The following is a 22,385-nucleotide window of genomic DNA, read 5'->3' on the forward strand; positions in this document are numbered from 1 at the left end:
CCACCACCAACCTTACTACTGACCTCTTACCCAACGCCAAACTTCCTGCTGGATGCCTATATTCAATGTCACAAACCGAATCAGCCACCTTAAAAAACTTTATTGACCAGAACCTTGCCAGAGGTTTCATCCAACCCTCCTCTTCACCACTCTCCGCCCCAGTACTTTTTATCAAAAAGAAAACCGGAGACCTTAGACTTTGCTATGACTATTGTAAACTCAATTCCATTACCATTCGCAACCGCTACCCTCTCCCTTTAATCTCGGAACTCATGGACCGCCTCCATACAGCAACAATTTTCACCAAAATCGACTTACGAGATGCCTACAACCTCATTCGCATCCGTCAAGGTGATTAATGGAAGACCGCCTTCGCCACCCGCTATGGCCATTTTGAATTCACTGTCATGCCTTTTGGACTTACCAATGCCCCTGCAGTATTCCAACATTTTATGAATGAGGTCTTTAAAGACTTTATTGACCACTTCATGTTCATCTACATTGATGACATTTTGATATATTCTCCTTCACCAGAAACTCTGGGTATATTTTTCCTATCACAGTAAATGAGGTTGAATGTATATAATTTTAGAAGAGCTGTGTGTGTGTGTGTATGTGTGTGTACATACACTTTATATAGTAGATAATCAAGGGTGGGCTGCTGCCCAGATGGGGGGGGGACACAGTAGGGTAGTGAAAATGCACTGAAAGATGTTAAAACAAAATGCATAAGCCACGGCCACAGTGTGGTAGTAAAAATTTCGGTAGCCCATCACTGGAGTAAACTATGGCTTATAGACTGATAGCCCAATTCATACCTCCAAAATTCAGCAGTAAAACCTCCAATAGTTGATGGTGCAATTTATTTCCTCTTTTATTTGGGGGGAAAAATGAAATGCACAAGTTCATACATTCTCAAATCACAATCAAAGCCTGATCAAAGATAGCATTATCTATCTACAATAGTAATAGAGTTTATTATTTAATTTATTTATTATTTAATAGAGTTTATTAATTTTCCATTTTTTAAAATTTAAAAACAGTAATACAATGGTACAATAAGTAATTCTGCATTGTTACATTGTTGCATTTGTTTCCTTTGAGCTTCTTCACATTTTATACTTAATGACATTACATTTAATCCCATTTTTGGTATAATAATTAGAATACTTATACTTCTATTTACATATTTACATATGATACTTCTGTTTTAGGCCGCTCTTTTTGCTTTTATTTTTCTACGCTCGATGCATCGATACCGTCTATCCCAAATTTTATAATATCCTGAATCTTTCTGGCCTCGTAAATCTATTGTTAGCCTATCCATTTCGGCGCATTTGTATATTTTTTAAATTATTCTACTCTCTGAGGGGATTTCTGAGTCTTTCCAAAATTGAGCAAAGGAATCCTGGCTGCCATGATGGTATGAAGTATTAAATACTTGATACTCTTACTATAAATTTTCCTGAATATTCCTAAGAGGAGTTCTGGCGTAAATTCTATTTGTGATTGACCCATACTGCTTTTCTAAATCCTTTCCTGTAAAACTCAGTAGGAACAACTCTGGTTCGATTGTGGTAGCTTTTGTATCACTCTATGGTTTTGATCTATTCCTCCTCCTCCTCTTCATCCTTGTTTATTTATTTATTTATTATTTGTGTTGAAAGGAACCTTGTAGGCCATCTAGTACAACCCGCTGCCCAAGCAGGAAATCCTACAGCACGCCAGACAAATGGCAGTCCAATCTCTTGAAAATGTCCAGAGTTGGGGAGTTCACTGGTTGATTGCTCTGACTATCAGGAAGTCCTTCTTTATGTCCAGGTTGAATCTCTCCTTGGTCAGCTTCCAGCCGTTGTCCTTCTGGTGCCCTGGAAAACAGTGCCACCCCCTCCTCTCTGTGGCCACCCCTCAAGTACCTGTAGACTGCTATCATGTCCCCCCTGACCTTTCTTTTCTCTAGGCTATCCATGCCCAGTTCCTGCAACCTCTTTTCGTATGTCTTGGTTTCTAGTCCCCTTATCATTTTGGTTGCTCTTTTCTGTACCTTCTCCAGAGTTTCTATGTCTCTTTTGAAGTGTGGAGACCAGAACTGGATCTATTTATTTATTTATTTATTATTTATTTACTTACTTACTTACTTACTTACTTACTTACTTATTTATTTATTGGATTTGTATGCCGCCCCTCTCCGAAGACTCGGGTATCGAAAGCCGCTGAGAGGTCAAGAAGCACCAGGACAGAGGACAAGCCCCTGTCCTGGGTCTGCCAGAGATCATCCATCAGCGCGACCAAAGCAGTTCCCGTGCTGTAGCCGGGCCTGAATCCAGACTGTTGAGGACCTAGATAATCGGTTTCTTTCAAGGACCACTGGAGTTGAAGTGCCACCACCTTCTCAACAACCTTCCTGATAAAGGTTGGAGACTGGACGGTAGTTATTGAGCATGGCTGGGTCCAGGGAAGGCTTCTTGAGGAAGGGGCGCACAAGTGCCTCCTTATAAGGAGCCGGAAAGGACCCCCTCCCCAAGGAGGCGTTGACAATCTCCTGGACCCAGCTCCGTGTCACCTCTCGACTGGCCAAAACCAACCAAGAGGGACACGGATCCAGTAGACAGGTGGCAGAACTCACAGCTCCAATGGCCTTGTCCACTTCATCAGGTGTCACCAAGTCAAACTCCTCCCAGACAGATGGACAAAGACGTTTAGCCCCAGTCACCTTGACTGACTCGTTGTCAGTCAACTCTGTTTTACAATTGGAGTCAAGGTCCGCTCGGATCCGAGTGATTTTATCAGTGAAAAACGTGTTAAAATCCTCGGCACTACTCTGCAAGGGCTCCCCAACTCCACCCTGGTTAAGAAGGGAGCAGGTTACCCTAAACAGAGTGGCTGGGCGGGATTCCACTGATGCAATCAAGGCGGCATGATACGTGCATCTTGCTGCCTTGAGCGCCACTTTGTAAGTCTTAATATGAGCTCTTACAAGTGTTCAATCAGATTCGGACTTACTCTTCCTGCATCGCTTCTCTAGACGTCTCTTCTGGCGTTTCAACTCCTGGAGCTCCTCGTTGAACCATGGAGCTCTACAGGGCCTAGTGCCGCAGAAAGGTCACAGCGGCGCAATTCGGTCAAGGGCCTCCGCTGCAGCCTTGTTCCAGGCCTCAGCCAGAGACTCTGCCGAACTGTGGACGAGTGTATCTGGAAGAACCCCAAGTGCCTTGTGAAAGCCTTCTGGATCCATCAGGTGCCAGGGGTGGAACAACTTAATTGGTTCCGCCTCCCTGCGGGGGAGGATTGGAGCCAGGAAGTCAAGCTGCAGTAGAAAATGGTCTGACCATGACAAAGGCAACACTTCTAAGCCCCTTAGTCTCAGACCATTACTCAGTTGTTCAGAGAGGAATACCATGTTGGGTGCGTGCCCCCCTCGTGAGTCGGACCCTGTACTACTTGGGTCAGGTCCATGGCTGCCATAGTGGCCATGAACTCCTGTGCCAGTCCAGAGGATTCACCGAGCGACGGCAGGTTGAGGTCCCCCAAGGCAATAAGTCTGGGGAACCCCACCGCCAGCCCGGCTACCCCCTCAAGTAGTACAGGCAGGGATTGTGCCATGCAGCTGGGAGGCAGGTACATGAGAAACAAGCCCACCTGAACCCCTAAGTCCAACTTCACCAGGAGGGACTCGCAACCCGCAATCTCTGGAGCAACGAGCCTACGCAGGCAAAGGTTCTCCCTGGCTATAATAGCCACTCCTCCCCCCCCTTCCCTGGGGTTGAGATTGATGCCACATCTGAAACCCGGCTGGGCAAATTTCAGAGAGAGGAACTCCTCTCTCCGGGCCCAGCCAGGTTTCAGTTACACATGCCAGGTCGGCCTCCTCATCCAGGGTTAAATCCCGGATGAGGAGAGCTTTATTTACCACTGACCTGGCATTGAGTAGCAGCAACCTGAGCCCAAGGCCAGAATTACACTCGTTACCAGTATTCTGGGTTGAGCTCACGGAGCCGGAACAAGGGGTCGTTATTAAGCAGTGATCCCTCCTTCCCCTGGAATGGCTCGCTCCATGGTTCCCGCCATATTGTATTGGATACAATACTCCAGGTGCAGTCTGACCAGAGCATTGTAGAGTGGTATTATTACCTCTCTAGTCTTGGAGTGTACTCCAGGTGAGGTCTAACTAGGGCATAATAGAGTGGTATTAATACCTCCCTAGTCTTGGAGTGTATGCATCTATTGATGCAGCTTAGGATTCTGTTGGCTTTTTTAGCCGCTGCTGCACATTGCTGGCTCATATTTAGTTGGTTATCCACCAAGACTCCAAGATCCCTTTCACAGTCACTACTGATAAGTAGGGTTCCTCCCAGACTGTATGCGTGTCTAGGGGTTTTTTTTTACCTTGGTGAAGGACTTTGATTTTCTCAACATTGAACATCATTTTTGTTGTTTTGAGCCCACAGTGATTCGGGCCTTTTGGATTGTCTATTCCTACAATCCTTTTTTTTTTTTTTGGGGGGGGGGGGGGGGCTAGCTGCATCACATAAAAGTAGTTTTCAGTCTAGATTCAGACAATATACTAACAGAACAAGCACATCCTTAATGTAGCAGCATTGCATGGACATCAAGGAAGACAGAAATTGGTTGACAAGACAGTGGAATCTGTTTGTCTTCCAGCTGAACAAGCAAGCGTAAAAGCAATAATAAAAGACTATAGGGAATATTTGTGAGCATAGTAGACAGGCAAGAAATAAACCATGAAGGAAGAAACATGAGGGAAATTCATCACAGAGCAGAGTGGAATCCTGACAACCCTGACAGAAGGAATTGATTTAAAATTGCCAACAATTTCTCAAAAATCCACAGCCCATCGGTGGATTTAAACGGCATAAATCCATGATCTATTCTGATATATTGTCTGAGGCCCTTCTGCCTAATATAACATGTTCTTTCATTTTCCACAAAACTCACAGAGCATGCCTGCTTTCACAAGCACTGGTACAACATTGCTAATAAACAAGAGCAATAATTTTTTTTTATGAAACATCCTTGAAGACCAGAAGGAAGCATTATTGGATTTAACCCTTAACAAAAAACCCAGAGCTTATTCTTTAGGTTTCTCCTTGTACTTATTTATTGGGAGTGCTTAAAGGTAAATACATGTGTGCTATTCGTTCCAGACTCTAGGGGGCAGTGCTCATCTCCCTTTCTAAGCCAAGGAGCCAGTGCTGTCTGATGACGATTCGGTGATCATGTGGCCGGCATGACTAAATGCCGAAGGTGCATGGAACACTGTTACCTTTCCGCCAAAGTTGTTCCCCATTTTTCTAGTTGCATTTTTAACGTTCTTTCGAACTGCTTGTTCTTGTTAGTTGCAAAGTCATGTTCAACCCATTGTGACCCCATGGACAACGTTCAGTAATGGGCAGACAAAAATTTTACTACCACACTGTGGGTGTGGCTTCTTTTGTGGGTGTGGCTTGATGATCATGTGACTGGGTAGGAGTGGCTTGCCGGCCATGTGACCAGGTGGGAGTGGCTTGAATGATCATCATCGTTCAAGTGAGCTGTTAAGTCCTCGACTTACAGCCTCACCAGTGTCGCTTGTTGGGGTGACAATTTGCTTTGCGTTTCCCGCGCTCTCCTTCCTGGGTCACCCCCCGCCTCAAGCTGGGTAGCTAGGCGAATGGGTGCCAATCAGCTGTTGAGAAAAGAGGGGGGAGGAAAGGGATCCCCTACAACTCCTGCCGGTGCTCGTCTCCCTATTGCTTTCCGAGGAGGATAGGAAGGTGGGATGGTCAGCTGGAGCTGGTCACACGGCTTTGAGAGGGGCAGCATACAAATCCAATAAATAAATAAATACATTTCTGCTGGTGGAACTGTGTTCCATCCCGCCCTGCCTGCTGCCCACCCCTGACAATGTTCCTCCAGGCCTTCCTGTTCTCTACCATGCTCTAGAAACCATCTAAGCTCACGCCGACTGCTTCAGTGACTCCATACGGCCACCTTGTTCTCTGTTCGTCCCCTTCTTCTTTTGCCCTCCATTGTTCCCAGCACCAGGCTCTTCTCCAGTGAGTCCTTCCTTCTCATTAGGTGGCCAGAGTATTTTCTTCAGGATCTGGCCTTTTAATGAACAGTCAGGGTTGATCTCCCCCATGCCTAACTTGTTTGATCTCCTTGCAGTCTAAGGGACTCGTAGGAATCTTCTCCAGCACCATAGTTCAAAGCAGAAGTGGCTTCCCTCTGGTTTGTGCGGGTTCATCGGAACTGGTAGTAAGATGCTGGTGATGTCATGATGATGTCACAGAACCAGTTCTGTTGGGGCCGGTTTGTGGATGCCATCACCTCTTTTGAAAAAAAATATATTTTTAATTTTTTTAAAAAAAATTCTGGGTATTTTTTCTCTTCTGTGCATGCACAGAAGCTGAGTTTCCAGCACAGTGCATGTGTCGCCATCTTGTTTTTGGCTTTTGTGGGGAAATTATTTTTTGGCACTGCGCATGCACGCATGCCTGAAGCAAGCATGTGCCCATGACGCAAGACCACATGGCGCAGGAGGAAGCAAACCAGCAGCGAGGTAACTTAGAGTCTGCCCCTGGTTCAGAGGCCTCAATTCTTTGGTGCTCAGCCTTTCTTATGGTCCAACTTTCAAACTGCTAGGTTGGCAGCAACTGGGACAAATAATGGGAGCTTACTCCATTATGCAGCGCTAGGGATTCGAACCACTGAACTGCTGACCTTCTGATTGAGAAGCTCAGCACCTTAGCCATTGAGCCACCTCATCCCATTGGGGGTAGTTACATGCCACCAAATTCAAATGTCTATAAGTGAATAAAATAAAACAGAGCAATGAATGCCATTAAAAAAAACCCATCCCCACAAATCTGAAATGCCAATTCTCACAGAGAAAAACAGTGAAGAAGGGAGGTGCAGAAACAGAGATGGCCTTTTGGTCCACACTTCTGCACCTGTCATCTTTGCTGAAAGAATTTGAGCAGAAATACTAAACGTTTCCAAGTGAAGAGCACAAAACTAGGAAAATGGCTGCAGAAGAAAAACTTTGCAATGTGGTCTCAGGTCCCTACTGACTACCCAAAAAAAAGCATCTCTCAATGGATGGGCTCTATTTTATAAGCGGTCTTTGACTTACAAATATCCTATCTAACAACATGAGATTCAATGTAGAGAAAAGTAAAACCTTACACTTAGGAAGGAAAAACCAAACATACACATATAGACTTGGTGAACCCAGGCTTAACAGCAGTAACTGGGAGAGGAATCTTGGAGTCTTAGTGGACAACCAATTAAATATGAACCAGGAGTGTGCAGCAGCAGCCAAAACAGAAAATGCAATCCTAAATTGCATTAACAGAGGGATTCAATCAAGATCAAGGGAGGTATTAATACCACTCTATAAAGCCTTAGTAAGATCACACCTAGAATACTGCATTCAGTTTTGGTCAACACACTATAAAAAACATGTTGAGACTCTAGAAAGAGTGCAGAAAAGAGCAACCAAGATGATTAGGGGACTGAAGACTAAAACATGTCACAGCCGAAGTGTGATTGATTTGGTATATATGTTTGTTCTGATTGGACAATTTTATTGAGTTTTATAATGGGGTTTTATTGTTTTTTAGTATTTAATATTTGACCTTTTTTACCATTGTATTGTATTTTATATTGTTCTAAGCTGCCCCGAGTCCAATGGGATTGGGCAGCATAGAAATCAAATAAATTGTGGACCACAAAATGCAAAGTAAAGAAGAGTGGGATTGACAGTAACACAACATGATGGATTGAAAACTGCCTGACCAATCGCACCCAATGAGTAGTCTTCAATGGGTCTATGTCCACATGGAAAGAGGTAGGCAGCGGGGTATCACAGGGATCAGTCCTAGGCCCAGTAATCTTTAACATATTTATCAATGACCTAGATGAGGGAATAGAGGGGGGATTAATTAAATTCACAGATGACACCAAGCTGGCAGGAGTGGCCAACACCCCAGAGAATAGACTCAGGATACAGAAAGATCTATACAGACTTGTACAGTGGGCCCAAACAAACAAAATGAAGTTCAATGTAGAGAAAAGTAAAATCCTGCACCTAGGTTAACCCCCCCCCCCCAAAAAAAAAACATACATACAAACTGGGCGAAACCACAATCACCATTAGTGACTGTGAAAGAGATCTTGGAGTCGTGGTGGATAACCAGCTAAACATGAGCCAGCAATGTGCAGCAGCAGCTAAAAAGCCAACACAATCTTAATCTGCATGAACAGGGGGATACACTCCAAGACTAGAGAGGTAATAATATCACTCTACAATGACCTGGTCAGACCGCACCTGGAGTATTGTATCCAGTTCTGGTCACCACACTTCAAAAGAGACATAGAGACTCTGGAAAGGGTGCAGAAAAGAGCAACTAAAATGATAAGGGGACTAGAGACCAAGACATACGAAGAGAGGTTGCAGGAACTAGGTATGGATAGTCTAGTGAAAAGAAGGGCCAGGAGGGACATGATAGCAGTCTACAGGTACTTAAGGGGTTGCCACACAGATTATGCATGTGTCACAGACTTTTCTAGACGCACCCACCACAAGCTCATGTGCTAAATTAAATAAAGGGGAAATTCTCCCTCAAAACATCATAAATCTTTCTTAAAGATAAGCAGAGGCATGGAGCATTTACAGAAGTGCAAAGAGAATCTAAGATTTGCAGTTTTAAGGGAAGACGGATTTTCTTTTGCTATCACGAAGTGAGTACAATAAATCTTAATAAAATGGCTGAAGGGGCTGACCCTAGCCTTGGGAAAATTGAAACTGGATCAACTGCTTCAGATTGTTGCTGGTTTTGAACAAAGATTTCTGCGAGTGGAAACTGTGTTGGAAAATCTTTCTTAGATATTAAAACAGTTAAAAAAGGAGCAGACGAGTCAGCTGAAAAAAATTGGAAATTAGAGCATCAAGTTAAAAGTCAGGATGAGATTTGTAAGCAATTGAATTATAGAATTGCCAATTTGGAAGACCGTCAAAGGAGAATGAATTTACATCTGCGTGGTTTTAGACCATATTTTGCTCCAGGCTTGAAATTAGCTGAAGCAATTCTTGGTTGGATGAAAGTGCAGGGAACCCAGGTTGTTTTTGATGACATATAGTGTGTTCATTGGGGAGTTCCACGTAGAAACCGGGAGAGGCAAAGAGACATTGTTATGGGCTTGGCCAATGAGAAGAAAGCTGACATTATCTATAAGTATTTGAAAAGTTGTGCCGGCCTTAATCAAGATGGAAACGAGATAAGAGTTATTAGAGATCTCTCCTGGGAAACTTTGGGAATGAGAGCTGCTTTATGCCCAATTTCAAGCCGTCTATATCAAAGTGGAAAAAAGTTTACCTGGGGTTTTCCAGCTGCCATTTTGGTGTTCCAGGAAAATAAGATGTTTAGAGCACAATCATTAGAGGAGGGAAAGGCAACTATTGAACTAACTGGGTATTGAGTTTGAAGAAAGCGAAGCACAAGGAGCAGAAGGAGCAGAAGGAGGGGAGAGCAGAGCAGTTGGAGAGCCACAAGGAGCAGAAGGAGGAGAAGATTATTTCAGCAGTTGCAGTACCCCAGACGAGGAGGAAAGGCAAAGGGAAGAGCAGCTGAAGGAGTTGACGGGGCAGGTGGAGGCCATTAGAAAGGAGCAGAGAAAAACAAGAGCCCAGCGTGAGAAGAAAGTGAAGAAGTGAAGAGTTGAAACTGATCTGCTGTCCCCTCTTGGAGATGTTTTTGGAAATTAGTGTTAATTTTTATACTTGTTGGGGGGAGAAGGGAAAAAGGTAAAAGAAGTAAAAAAAAGTAAAAGAAGGTATCATTCAAATGGATAAGGGAGGGTGGGAGGGGAATTTTTTTCTCTAATTATATTAAAAAGTGGTTGCAAGTGGAGCTTAGCAGTGTGGGAACGTAATCAGAAGAAGTACCTCATGACTGGACAAGGGTTTTTCTTGTCCTCCCTCTTCATGGTGGGGGCAGCATGGGGGGGAGGTACTTTGGGGTTGTGATTGGGGTGAGGAAGGGGAAAATAAGTAAACCAAGAGCAAAACAAGAGGGGGAAAGGGTTATTCTTGTATATTATGAGTGAGTGTACTATAATGGTTTTAAATGTGAATGGTTTGGGATCAGATTTGAAACATTACAGGATATTGAGGATGGCTAAGCAAAACAATGTGGATATTATGATTTTGACAGAAACACATAAAAGGTGGAGGGGAAGGGATAAATTGGTTAATGATAGAAATTGGAAATGGGTACATGAATCTTGAGGAATGCAAAATATAGAGGTACGGCAATTCTTATTCATCAGAGGGTTCTATTTGAAGAGGTTGGAGTTCAGAAAGATAGAGAAGGGAGGTGATTGTTTGTTAAAGGGACAATTAATCAAAAGAAATTGAAACTGGCGGCAATTTATGCCCCGAATGCGAAAACAAAACAATTTATAATAAATACAAAGAGGAAGTTGGATAACTTTATGGAGGGCACAACGTTTTTGGCAGGAGATTTCAATATGAAATTAACAAATGGGATTGGAAATAGTAGGATGTTACATTTAAATAGACTTAATATGGTGGATCTCCATGCAGATAGAGGCACTTACTATTCAGCAAGATATCATACATTTAGTTGCATTGACTATATATTAATGAACAGGGTAGGCAATATACAAGTTTAAAAAGTAGATATTAAAAGTATTTGGTTGTCAGATCATGCCCCACTACTGGCAGAATTGGAAATAGGTCAGGAATGTAATCAAAGAATTTGGAGATATAATGCAGGTGTAACTTCTAGTGAACAAGATAACGATAAATTGCAGACAGAGTTATGTGAATATTTTAGAATTAATGATGTGGGTGATATTAAACAATCAATTATGTGGGACACATGTAAGGCTTATATGAGGGGACAATGTATATGTATGGAAGTAGATATCAGAAAGGTGGGGTAGAGAAAGGGAAAGGAAGATAAGGGAAATAGATTTGATACAAGAGCAGCTGAGATTAACTAAGAGTAGGGATTGGAATATTCTATTGAAATTGAAAAGGAAACAATTGATGGTGTATGATGAGATCCAATGGAATAAGATGAGAATGACGATGCGACAAAAAATATTGAGCTGGGGGACAAAATCAATGGAACAAATGGCAAGATATTTGAAGAAGAGGAAAGAAAAATCATGTATATTAGCACTGAGAGAGCCTAGTGGAGAGGTTAGATATGGTAAAGAGCAGCTAGAGAAGATAATGAGAAAATATTATGAGGATTTGTATAAAGAGGAGCAGGTAAATATAGGAGTCCTTAAAGATGGGAAAATAGTAAGTGAAGAAGATAAACAAATATTGAATGCAGAAATTACACAAGATGAAATTGCTAGAGTAATTAAAGGGTTAAAAATCGAATTAAATAAATAAACAAACAAACAAACAAACAAACAAACAAACAAGCCAAGGCACTGGGCCCGGATAGGTTTACAGGAGAATTTTATAAAACTTATATGAATGAACTGTTGCTGCATTTGGGGAAACTGTTTAATAATATATTGTTAACTCATGATATCTCGCAGACATGGAAGCTTTCAGAGATTGTTACCATCCTAAAGATTGATTGAGATTTAAGAAAGCCTTGGTCCTACCGTCCTATTTGTTTGGCAAATCAAGATTATAAAATATTTATGAAGATATTGGCAAACAGACTCGAAAATAGTTTACCAAAAATAATTGAAGAGGATCAATGTTTATTTATTGGATTTGTATGCCGCTCCTCTCCGTAGACTCATAGACTTCACAAATATGGATTTGTGAAGAGTAGGAAGATAAGTGAACCAATTAGAAATGTAATAAATGTGATGCACCATGCTACCGTTACTAAAAGAAAATTGGGAATTTTGAAATTAGACGTTTATAAAGCTTTTGATAAAGTTATCCATAGCTATTTATACAAACTATGTAAGGAATTAAATATGGGGGACAAATTTTGTGGAATTATAAAAAGAGGGAATATATAAAAGAGGGAAAAAAGGGAATATATAATATAAAGGGAATGAAGTGTATATAAGGGTGAATGGACAAAGAACTCAGAGAATTAAAATACAAAATGGCACCAAGCAGGGATGTCCTTTATCTCCAATGTTATTTGTAATAGCAATAGAGACATTAGCTAATAAGATAAGACAAGATAATACTTGGGTAGGATAAAAAATAGGGGAATTATAAATGAAACTAAACCTATTTACAGATGATGCAATTATATTGACCTAGACCCCGATGGAGATGATTAAAGGCATAAGAAATATTTTGCAAGAGTTTAAACAGGAATCGGGATTGTCGGTCAATATGGAAAAATCAGAGATTATGTGTTTAAATACAGGTCTGAGAGAGCAGATAGACATTAGGAAAGAATCAGGGTTGAAGTTAGGATTAAAGAAAATTAAATATTTGGGAATTTGGTTATTGAGAAACCCAGCGAAAATCGAGGAGGTGAATTATAGACTAATATGGAGGAAAATGTTGAAACAGATGAGGAGCTGGAAAGAGAAAAAGCTAAGGAGAATGGCTAAAATAAGAGCATTAAAAATTATGATAGTTTCCAAAATGATGTACCTGTTTCAGGTATTGCCAGGGGGGTTATTAGCATCCAAGTTTAGAGAGTGGGATAAAAAACTTAATTGTTGGGTTGAAGAATATAAGAGACCAAGAATAAGGAAAAAGTGGTTAACAACGAATGAAAAAGAGGGTGGATGGAGAATTCCTTGTTTGGAGTTATATAAAGCATTTCAAATTGAAAGATTAATGGAGCTGCAATTATTCGAAAATAAATGGGTGAAATTGGAAAAATAGATAAATGGGATGAAGAATAGAGAATTAATTTTTATAAGGTGGAAAGGAGCGACTTAGATAAATTAATAGGTCCCATGAAAGGGACTATGGAAATTTGGGGAAAATGGCAGGGGGAAATAGGATTATATAAATCAAAACTGTCATCACTATATGTAATAAATAGAGATAATGAAACAAATCTAAATAGGGTTATAGGAAAGTTGAAGGGAAGAGGGATAATTAAGATAGAACAATTATATGAGAAGTCTGGGAGGCCAAGTAGAAATCGTACAGAATGGTGGTTGGGTAAGGGAAGATGGCTACAAACAAATGCAATATGTAAATATCTGAATGAAAGGGAGAATAAAGAAGCACTATTTAGGGAGGAGATAGAGTTAGAGAAAATAATAAGAGAAAAAAGCAAGGGTACCAAGGCGCAAGCAAGTAATATATATAAGATGTTAGTGCAGTCAGACGGGGATGTGATCCAAGGATTGACTAAATGGTGGCAAAATGAGATACAAGTAGAGGTGCAAGAGATGAAAAATATAGTAGAGAATATAAGGAAAATTAAGAATACAAGAGTTAGGGAAATGAGAATGAAAATATTACATAAGTGGTATTACACACCGGTTCAACTCAATACTTTCAGCAGAATGTTAAGGGTATTTGTTGGCATGGGTGCCAAGATAAAGGAGTGTTTATGCATATGTTTTGGGAATGTCTGGTAGTGCAGAATTTTTGGCAAAAAGTGCAAGAGGATATTAATAGGATGTTAAAATATATGATGGATAATTACTAAGGAAATGGCAGTATTAGTAATGAGATGGGAGAATTTAGAGAAATAAAACAAGCAGCGATAGAAAGCGCTCAGGCAGTCATAGTCTTGGGTTGGAAGGATGCGACAAAATGGACAATGCAAAATTGGTACCAGTACATGGTGGGCCACATTCAATTTGAGATTATGGATAAAAGGATGAATTTGGTTAATGAAACTGACTTGCAACAACTGATGGGATGATGGGACAAGGTAAGACGATACATGGCGAATAGAATCCGAGACCAAGCTATAAGAAATAAATTGAAATCACTGTATAATATGTAAATAGATATTTTGCTCTTGGGTTAAAATGGTTTATACAAGAAACACCCCCGATTGGTGGTGGGGTATGAATGTTTGTCTGGTGGTGGGCACAATTCACAAAACACTTGTTTTATGTTGTGTGAGTCTTTTTTTAATTAAAAACTACAACAACGCCCCCCCCAAAAAATATCAGTCAGTCAGTCAATTGATATCTTTTTTAAAAAAAGAGGATTTACCACAGAGAGGAGGGGGGTCACACTATTTTCCAGGGCACCAAAGAGCCAGATGAGGAACAACGGATTTATTTATTTATTGTTAGAGTTGAAAGAGACCTTGCAGGTCATCAAGTCCGACCCCCTGCCTAGGCAGGAAATCCTACAGCACCCCAAGATGGAAACTGACCAAGGAGAGATTCAACCTGGAGATAAGGAAGAACTTCCTGATGGTGAGAGTGATCAACCAGTGGAACGGCCTGCCTGCGGAGGTTGTGAATGCCCCAACTCTGGACATTTTCAAGAGGAGATTGGACTGCCATCTGGCTTGAGAGGTGTAGGGTTTCCTGCTTGAGCAGGGGGTTGGACTTGATGACCTGTAAGGTCCCTTTCAACTCTAATAAATTAAATTAAATTAATTATATTATTAAATTAAATTAAATTAAACATATGAAGAATGGTTACAGGAACTGGGCGTGGTTAGTCTAATGAAGACAAGGACCAGGGGAGACATGATAGCAGTCTTCCAATATTTGAGGGACTGCCACAGAGAGGAGGGGTCAAGCTATTTTCCATAGTGCCTGAAGGCCAGAGAAGGAATAATGGAAGGAAACTGAACAAGTAGAGATTCCACCTGGAAATAAGGAGAAATTTCCTGACAGTAAGAGCAATCAATTAATGGAGCAGAAGTTGCCCTCAGAGGTTGTGGGAGCTTCATCATGGAGGCTTTCAGGAAGGGACTGGACTGTCAGAAATGGTGTATGGTTTCCTGCTTGGGGGGGGTTGGACTAGATTACCTACAAGGTCCCTTGCAACTCTGTTAATCTGTTATCTGTTTAACAATTGTTGAAAATTAAAACAGCACTGAAAAAAAGTGACTTATGAGCACTTCTGATACTTATGATTTCTGCAGAATCCCAATGATAACGCGATTGAAATTTGGGCAATGGGCAACTGGCATGTACTTATGACTGTTGCAGCATCCCATAGTCATGTGATCAGTTGCCAGTTGGTTTCTGACAAGACAAGACAATGCGTGGGAGGAGCCAGATTCCCATAATGGCCATGTTCAGCGTTCCCCGTAAGCTGCGCGCGTGAGCACGCGCGGGCCCCAAAATACCCCCCGTGCACCCTTTTCCAGGGGTGCGCACTCTCCATCCCCCTGCCAACCCACAGGGGGGCGGGGGCAGGGAGGCGCCAGCAGTAGAAGGAAAGGGAGCCACGGCCGCCCCTGCCTCCCCACCGTGCCGGCTTTCCTGGCCGGCACAGGGCTTTCCCGGGCAGCTGGCTTGAGCCTTGTGCCGGTCAGCAAAGCCGGGTGCCCGCCGGAGACGTGGAGAGAAAGAAGGGAAAGAGAGGGAGGGAAAGAGGAAAGGAAAGAAGGAGGGAGGGAAGGAAAGGAGAGAAAAGTGAACGAGAGGGAGAGAGAAAGGGAGGAAGAGAGGAAGGGAGGAAGAGATAAATATAAAGGGAGAGAGGGAGAAAGAGAGAGGGAGGGGAAGAGGGGAAGGAAGGAAAAGAGAGAGAAAGAGATTAGATTAGATTAGATTAGATTAGATTAGATTAGATTTATTGGATTTATATGCCTCCCCTCTCCACAAACTCGGAAAAGAGAAAAAAGTGGAAGGAAGAGAGAAGGAAAGAAAGGAAGGGAGAGGGAGAGAAAGAGAGCGTGAGAGAGAGCAAGAAAGAAAGAGTGAGAGAGGAGAGAGGAAGGAAGAGAGTGAGAGAGAGGGAGAGAGGGGAAGAAAGCAAGAGAGAGAGAGAGGAGTGGAAGGAAGAGAGAGAGAGAGAGAAATGATAGAATAAAGGGGAGGGGAAAAAAGAAAAGAGAAAATGATTGAGGCAGAGAATGACAGGAAAGAGAGAAACAGAGAGAGAAGTGACTCTTGATTTAAAGCATATGGTAAAAGCACTTAAATAATAACAGAGAAAAAAAAACCCAGCTCTCACCTGTTTTTATTAATAGTTATGTTTTTGGATTTGCTGGTTGTTTTAGTTTTAATAGTAATAGAGTTTTGTTTTGTTTTATTATTAATTTCTTTTAATAAAAAAGAAGGGATTTATTATTTATTTATATTTATTTGTTTACTTACTTACTTACTTACTTACTTACTTACTTACTTACTTACTTACTTATACTTCTATGCCGCCCAGTCCCAAGGGGACTGCCGCTCAGACACTATACTTTTCCGCCCACTCCAAAAAAAAATTAGAGGGAACATTGGCCATGTTTACTTGATGACTGTGGTGATTCTAATAACCATGGCGTGAAAGTCATAAAATCTGTCATGATTCACTTAGCAGCCTCTTTGCTTAGCAGTGTCCCTAGTGCCATTGTAAGTCAAGGAGTATCTGTTAGTTTTCTTTATCAATTAGCCCTTGGGCCAAATCAAAGTGCAGAGAACCAATCAGACCCAATTTATTACCAAAATCTGATAAAAACAGTTTAAAATGGAAAGGGATGAAATGCAATTTAAAATGAAATTGGAAGAAAATAAATATTGGAATAATTTAATACACAGATAAATAAAATATTATAAAATTGTATTTTGATGTCACCCGTACAATCTATGACTACCTGTAAAATGAATAAACAAGCAAGATATGAGAGATGATCAAGGTTGAGCCTGAAGGAAGGATCAAATGTGTCATCGGTCTTCAATCCATTTGCTCCCACAAGAGATCTCAGTCCAGCTGAGATTCCATTAACTTGGATTCTATTAAATCTTATGTACCACCAATTTGCCCTGGCTGTTAGTAGTTCAGACTCTTGTAGAGAATGATAGCATAGAATAAACTTGAACTCATTTGAACAGCCACAGTTCCTGATTTCTTGCACTTGACATTAGGGAATGTCTCCTGAGACTCTTGCCTTACTCATTCTCCAGCTGAGGGCTATGCTGTCTCTTATCTGACCATTCCTGTAAGAGATGGCTTGGCTGAGCCTGAAGAAGGGGTCAAATGCATCATTGGTCTTCAGTCCCTTTGCTCCCACAAGTCCAGCCCTGCTTGAATTCCATTAACTCTTATCTTTATTTATTTATTTATTTATTATTTAGATTTGTATGCCGCCCCTCTCCACTAATTTGCCTTGCTTGTTAGTAGTTCAGATTCTTATTGAGAACGTTAGCATAGAATAAACTTGTACTTACTTGAACAGTTACAGCTCCTGATTTCCTGCGCCTGACATTAGGGAATGTCCCTTCGGAGACTTTTGCCTTATCTGTTATCCAGCTCAAGGGTGGGCAATTAATTTTCCCATGGGGACGCATGAGAAATTGGGATGGTTTTAGAGGGCTGGACTGACATAATTAACTCAGTTCTACCCAATACTGTAGCCCGATTAAATTAAATGAGCATTGCTACTGCCAGCGAGGCTCTGCAACCCGAACATAGGGCAGAGATTTGCAGGCGGGCATCAACTCCATCGCCAAAGAGAAGCGCTTGGACAGCGCTAAAGTCACACCCAATGAACACCTTCCTTGTGTTCCTATGCGTGCAAATCCCCGCGTCTCCAAATACCTGTTCCTCATTTTCAGAGCCAACCCGGCAAGATTCATTCGTTTTCCCACTGCTGCGACTCCCTCGGGGTGCCCTTTTGCGCTCCATCACTCGCCAGCTCAGGAGAAGAACAGAATAGAATTCTTTATGGGCCAAGTGTGATTGGACACACAAGGAATTTGTCTTTGGCGCACATGCTCTCAGTGAAGAAGAAGATGACAAAGACGATCCTTGGAGGAAAGGAGGCAATGGCGAAAGCCAAATCCGGACAGGCTCCTCCGCTGCATGGTAGGTGCGGCAGCTCCACGTGCAGCATGACCAGAGTGGTGAGTCAGCTTCACTCCAGAAAGAGAGCAGCATGGAAAGCAAGAGCTGCGCCCTCGGCAAGCGTTGCCTCGCCTTAGCCGCTCCGCCCCCCTGGCCCCTTTTAAGCTTACATGTCAAGGGAGGGAGCCACCGCCAGCCTCTTTGACTGCACGGTGGGCTAGATACCCTTCACCTACCCCTTGCAGGGCCACTCCAGCCTTCTCGGAGCCCCAGAATAGAGGGGCCAGGAGTGCATTTACGCTTCCATCCCAAAGATGCTTTTATTCCCCCACTCTCGGTAGGAGGTCGGGGTCCGCTCCAGTGCGAGGATGAAAGAACTCACCGTGTCTGCCGGGACTCCTCCAGTTCCTGTTTTCCTCGTGATTCATCAGTAAAGCAGAAACCGGAGGAGTCCCGGCAGACACAATGAGCTCTTTCATCTTCACACTGGAGCGGACCCCAACTTCCGCGGACCGGTCACAGACAGCAGGCGGGCCGGATGTTGCCCGTGGGCCACTCCTTGCCCAGGTCTGCTCCAGCTGATGGTTATGCTGTCGCTTATCTGACCATTCCTGTAGGAGATGGTCAGTGTGAGCCTGAAGGAGGAGTCAAACATGTCATCAGTCACCAGTCCCCTCGCTACCACAGGAGATCTCAATTTAGCCCTCCTTGAATTCTTTTGATTCTTATTTAATGCCAAATGTGCTCATACCATTAGTAGTTTGGATTCTTGTAGCGAGCTTAAGCTTGCAATAAATCTTTATACTTACCTCAACTGCCTGGATCTTCTGATTTTCCAGGCACTTGAAATAAAGTCACTGAAGGGAGCCGGATTTGCTAAATTGATCATGACATTCCCATAACAATGGCAGCGATTTGCTGACAACCATGGCAAAAATAATGTGTATGACTCATTTAGCAACCAAAGAAATTCCGGTACCACATTACACGGTCTTGAAGCAAGCAGAAGAAAAGACTGCTGTGCAAACAAGATTGAGTTTGCAAGTAGAAAAGGTTTCCTGTCTGGAAGCCACCCCTGAAAACTGGCTACAGCCCTCTATTGCATCTGCCCTACAACATCAAAGCCCCTCTGACAGATTTCCAGCTTGAGCTTTCTCTAACCCCTGGGCAGCAGAGGAGAGATAGCAAAGTCGCAATAACACAGGTCAGCTGAGATACATTCTCCTTTCCATCTTGATGCATATCCATATTTCTGCCCTGCCACATTCATTAAAACGATTTGATGAAGAGTGCCTGACTGTCTGCATACAACCATAAAGATCTGCAGTCTGGTAAGCAACAGAGGAAAAAAAGAAATAACAGTAGGCAAAAGGACCGTGGATGAATGGCATTGCTGTTTTGGTAGATTTCAATGCTTTAATGACACCAGGTGCTGCTGGTGGCCCTCATCTCATCTCATCTCAAAGCTATTTGCAAACTCAGCAGCCATCACTGTAAAGCATGAAGGACTAGAGTGGGTTTTTAAAATAGATGATAATAATAATAATAATAATAATAATAATAATAATAATAATAATAATAATTTATTAGATTTGTATGCCGCCCCTTTCCGAAGACTGATATATGATAGATAGATAGATAGATAGATAGATAGATAGATGGATGGATGGATGGATGGATGGATGGATGGATGGATGGATGGATAGATAGATAGATAGATAGATGAAAGAGAGAGAGAGAGAGAGAGAAGAGAGGAGGAGGATATGTCTGTATGCCTGGTTGCTTCACTCCCTGGCATCATTATATACCTCCAACATTAGGTTTCCCAATAGTCTTATTTTCTTTATAAACTTCTGCTTGATTTCCATCTGGCCCTGGGTTATTGTTGTTGCTGTTTTGCAAGGGTCCTAGCAATTATTAAATGAGGACTCAGTATCGTTTCTAACTGCCATAAACTTGGTCATCTCTGCACAGTTTTTAATTTTCCCTATTATGAAGCCGTCTTGGGGTATATCTTCGTTTTTCCACCATTGTGCGAAAATTAATCTGGCTGCTGTGGTTATATAAATAATTAAATGAACTTGATCTTGGGGTAGATTTTGTCTTAGGATACCTAAAAGAAAGCATTCCGGGGTTTTATCAATTTTCAAATTTAACATTTCCTCTATTCAGAGTCCAATTTTGCACCAGTAAATCTGTGATTTTTTACATTGCCACCATAGATGGAAGTAAGTACCTTGTTCTTGGTGGCATTTCCAGCAGTAGGGTGATAATTTATTGTTTAGTTTAGCTAATTTTATTGGGGTGATAGGCCATCTATAGAACATTTTAATTAAGTTTTCCTTATAAGATGTAGCTATAGTTAGTTTGAAGTTTCTACTCCATATGAGTTGCCATTCTTCATCTTTAATTTCTTTTTTAAGGTCAAGGTTCCATTGTTTGATGTTGACTTTTATATTAGTGTTGTTGAATTCATTAGTAGTTAGGTAACAGTAGAATTTTTTAATTAGTTGGTCCTGGGGTCCTGTACATATTTTGTCTAAAAGGGCATTTTTGGCTATTCCTAATGTATTTTTGTCTTTATTGAATTTTGATTGTATTTGTAGATACTCCCACCATTCTGTTTTTTGGCCAAGAGTTTCTAGTTCTGCTCTAGATTTAATTTCTCCGTTAGTGTTTATTATGTCTTTATATCTTATTCTATTAATTTTTTTGTGGAAGTTAGGGTGTACATAGGCTTCCAACAGGGCATACCATAGTGGAATCCCTTTATATATAGCTGTTTCCTAATTTTTTTCCAGGTGTACACCAGAGATTTTCTAACAAGGTGGTTGGTAAAATATTTATGCGTTTTTAATTTTTTTCCGCATAAATAGTAATGCCAGCCTGAATGAAGGTCGTGTCCTTCTAGACTCAATAATCTAGTGTTAGTTAGAAGTATCCATTCCCTTATCCACATTAGAGATGCCGCGTTGTAATAGTCTTTCCATATTGGTAAAGCAAGACCTCCTTCCTCTTTCCTTTCTTGCATATATTTAAGGCGGATTCTGGGACGTTTATTTTGCCAGATAAAACTGCTAGTTATTCTGTTCCATTTTATGAAGAAATCTTGCTTAAGGCAAATTGGAATTGGAATCAAAATATTATTTTTGGTAGTATATTGAGTTTAATGGCCGCTATTCTTCCTAATAGAGAGAGTTGCAGTTTCTTCCATTTCTCTAGATCTTTCTGAATTTTGTCAATTAATTTATCATAGCTGTCTTCTTTTAGGCTGGAGACTTTAGCTGTCATATTAATACCTAGGTATTTAATTTTTTTGGTTATTTGAATATCCAATTTTGATACTAGGTTAGTTTTTTGCAGGTTTTTCATATTTTTAGTTAAAATTTGAGTTTTTAGTTTATTGATTTTTAGCCCTGCCACTGTACCATATTTCTCTAAGATAGCTAATAATTTTGGCACTGAATCTAATGGATCCTCTAAAATGAATACCAGGTCATCCGCAAAGGCTTGTAATTTGTAAGTCTCATTTTTACATTTTAGACCTTTTATTTCTTCATTTTTACAAATAATTCTGGTTAAAACTTCTAGTGTCAGAATAAAAAGTAGGGGGGAAAGTGGACAGCCTTGTCTTGTACCTTTTTGTATAGATATTTTGGTTGTTACGTCTCCATTAAGGATAATATATGATCGCATTTATAAATTTTTGGCCGAATTCCATATATTCTAGTTCTTTGATCATAAAGTTCCAAAGGCCTTGTCAAAGGCCTTCTGGGTGTCTAAGAAAATTATAGCCACTTGTTTTTCGTTATGAATTTCATAGTATTCAAGTATGTCTAGTATCATTCTTATATTATTCCTTAATTGTCTCCCTGGGAGAAAACCATTTTGGTCGGATTGTATGAATTGGTTTAGAAAGCCTTTAATTCTGTTTGCTAAAATGGAACTGAAGATTTTGTAGTCTGCATTGAGTAAGGAGATGGGTCTATAATTTGCTATTTCCGTGGAGTCTGTATCTTTTTTGGCTATTGGGGCTAGGTTCGCTTCTGTCCAAGATGCGGGAATTTTACCTTTCTCTAAGGCCTCATTTAGAACTTCTAGCAGGGTCTCTTCCATTGTTGGTGGAAGATCTTTGTATAATTCACTTGGAAGGCCGTCTGGGCCAGGGGCTTTGTTTATTTTTTGTCTTTTAATTGCCTCTTTTAGTTCAGTGATGGAAATTTCCTGGTTTAATCAATCTTTGGTTTCGTTTGGTATCTTTGGGAGACAGGCCTGCTCTAAAATTTCTTGAATTTTTTGATCTTGTATTTACTTAGTTATAATTTCTTGATTATCATAAAGGTTGCTATAGAAATCTCTAGCTATGTGTTTTTTCTTTTCCAAATCATGGCATAATTCCCCATTCTTTGTTTTAAGACAATTAATTAGTTTCTTTTCTCATTGTTTTTCAAGTTTGTTAGCTAGCCATTTACTAGGTTTA

Source organism: Erythrolamprus reginae, chromosome 10, assembly GCF_031021105.1.
Source record: "Erythrolamprus reginae isolate rEryReg1 chromosome 10, rEryReg1.hap1, whole genome shotgun sequence".
NCBI classification, from domain to species: Eukaryota; Metazoa; Chordata; class Lepidosauria; order Squamata; family Dipsadidae; genus Erythrolamprus; species Erythrolamprus reginae.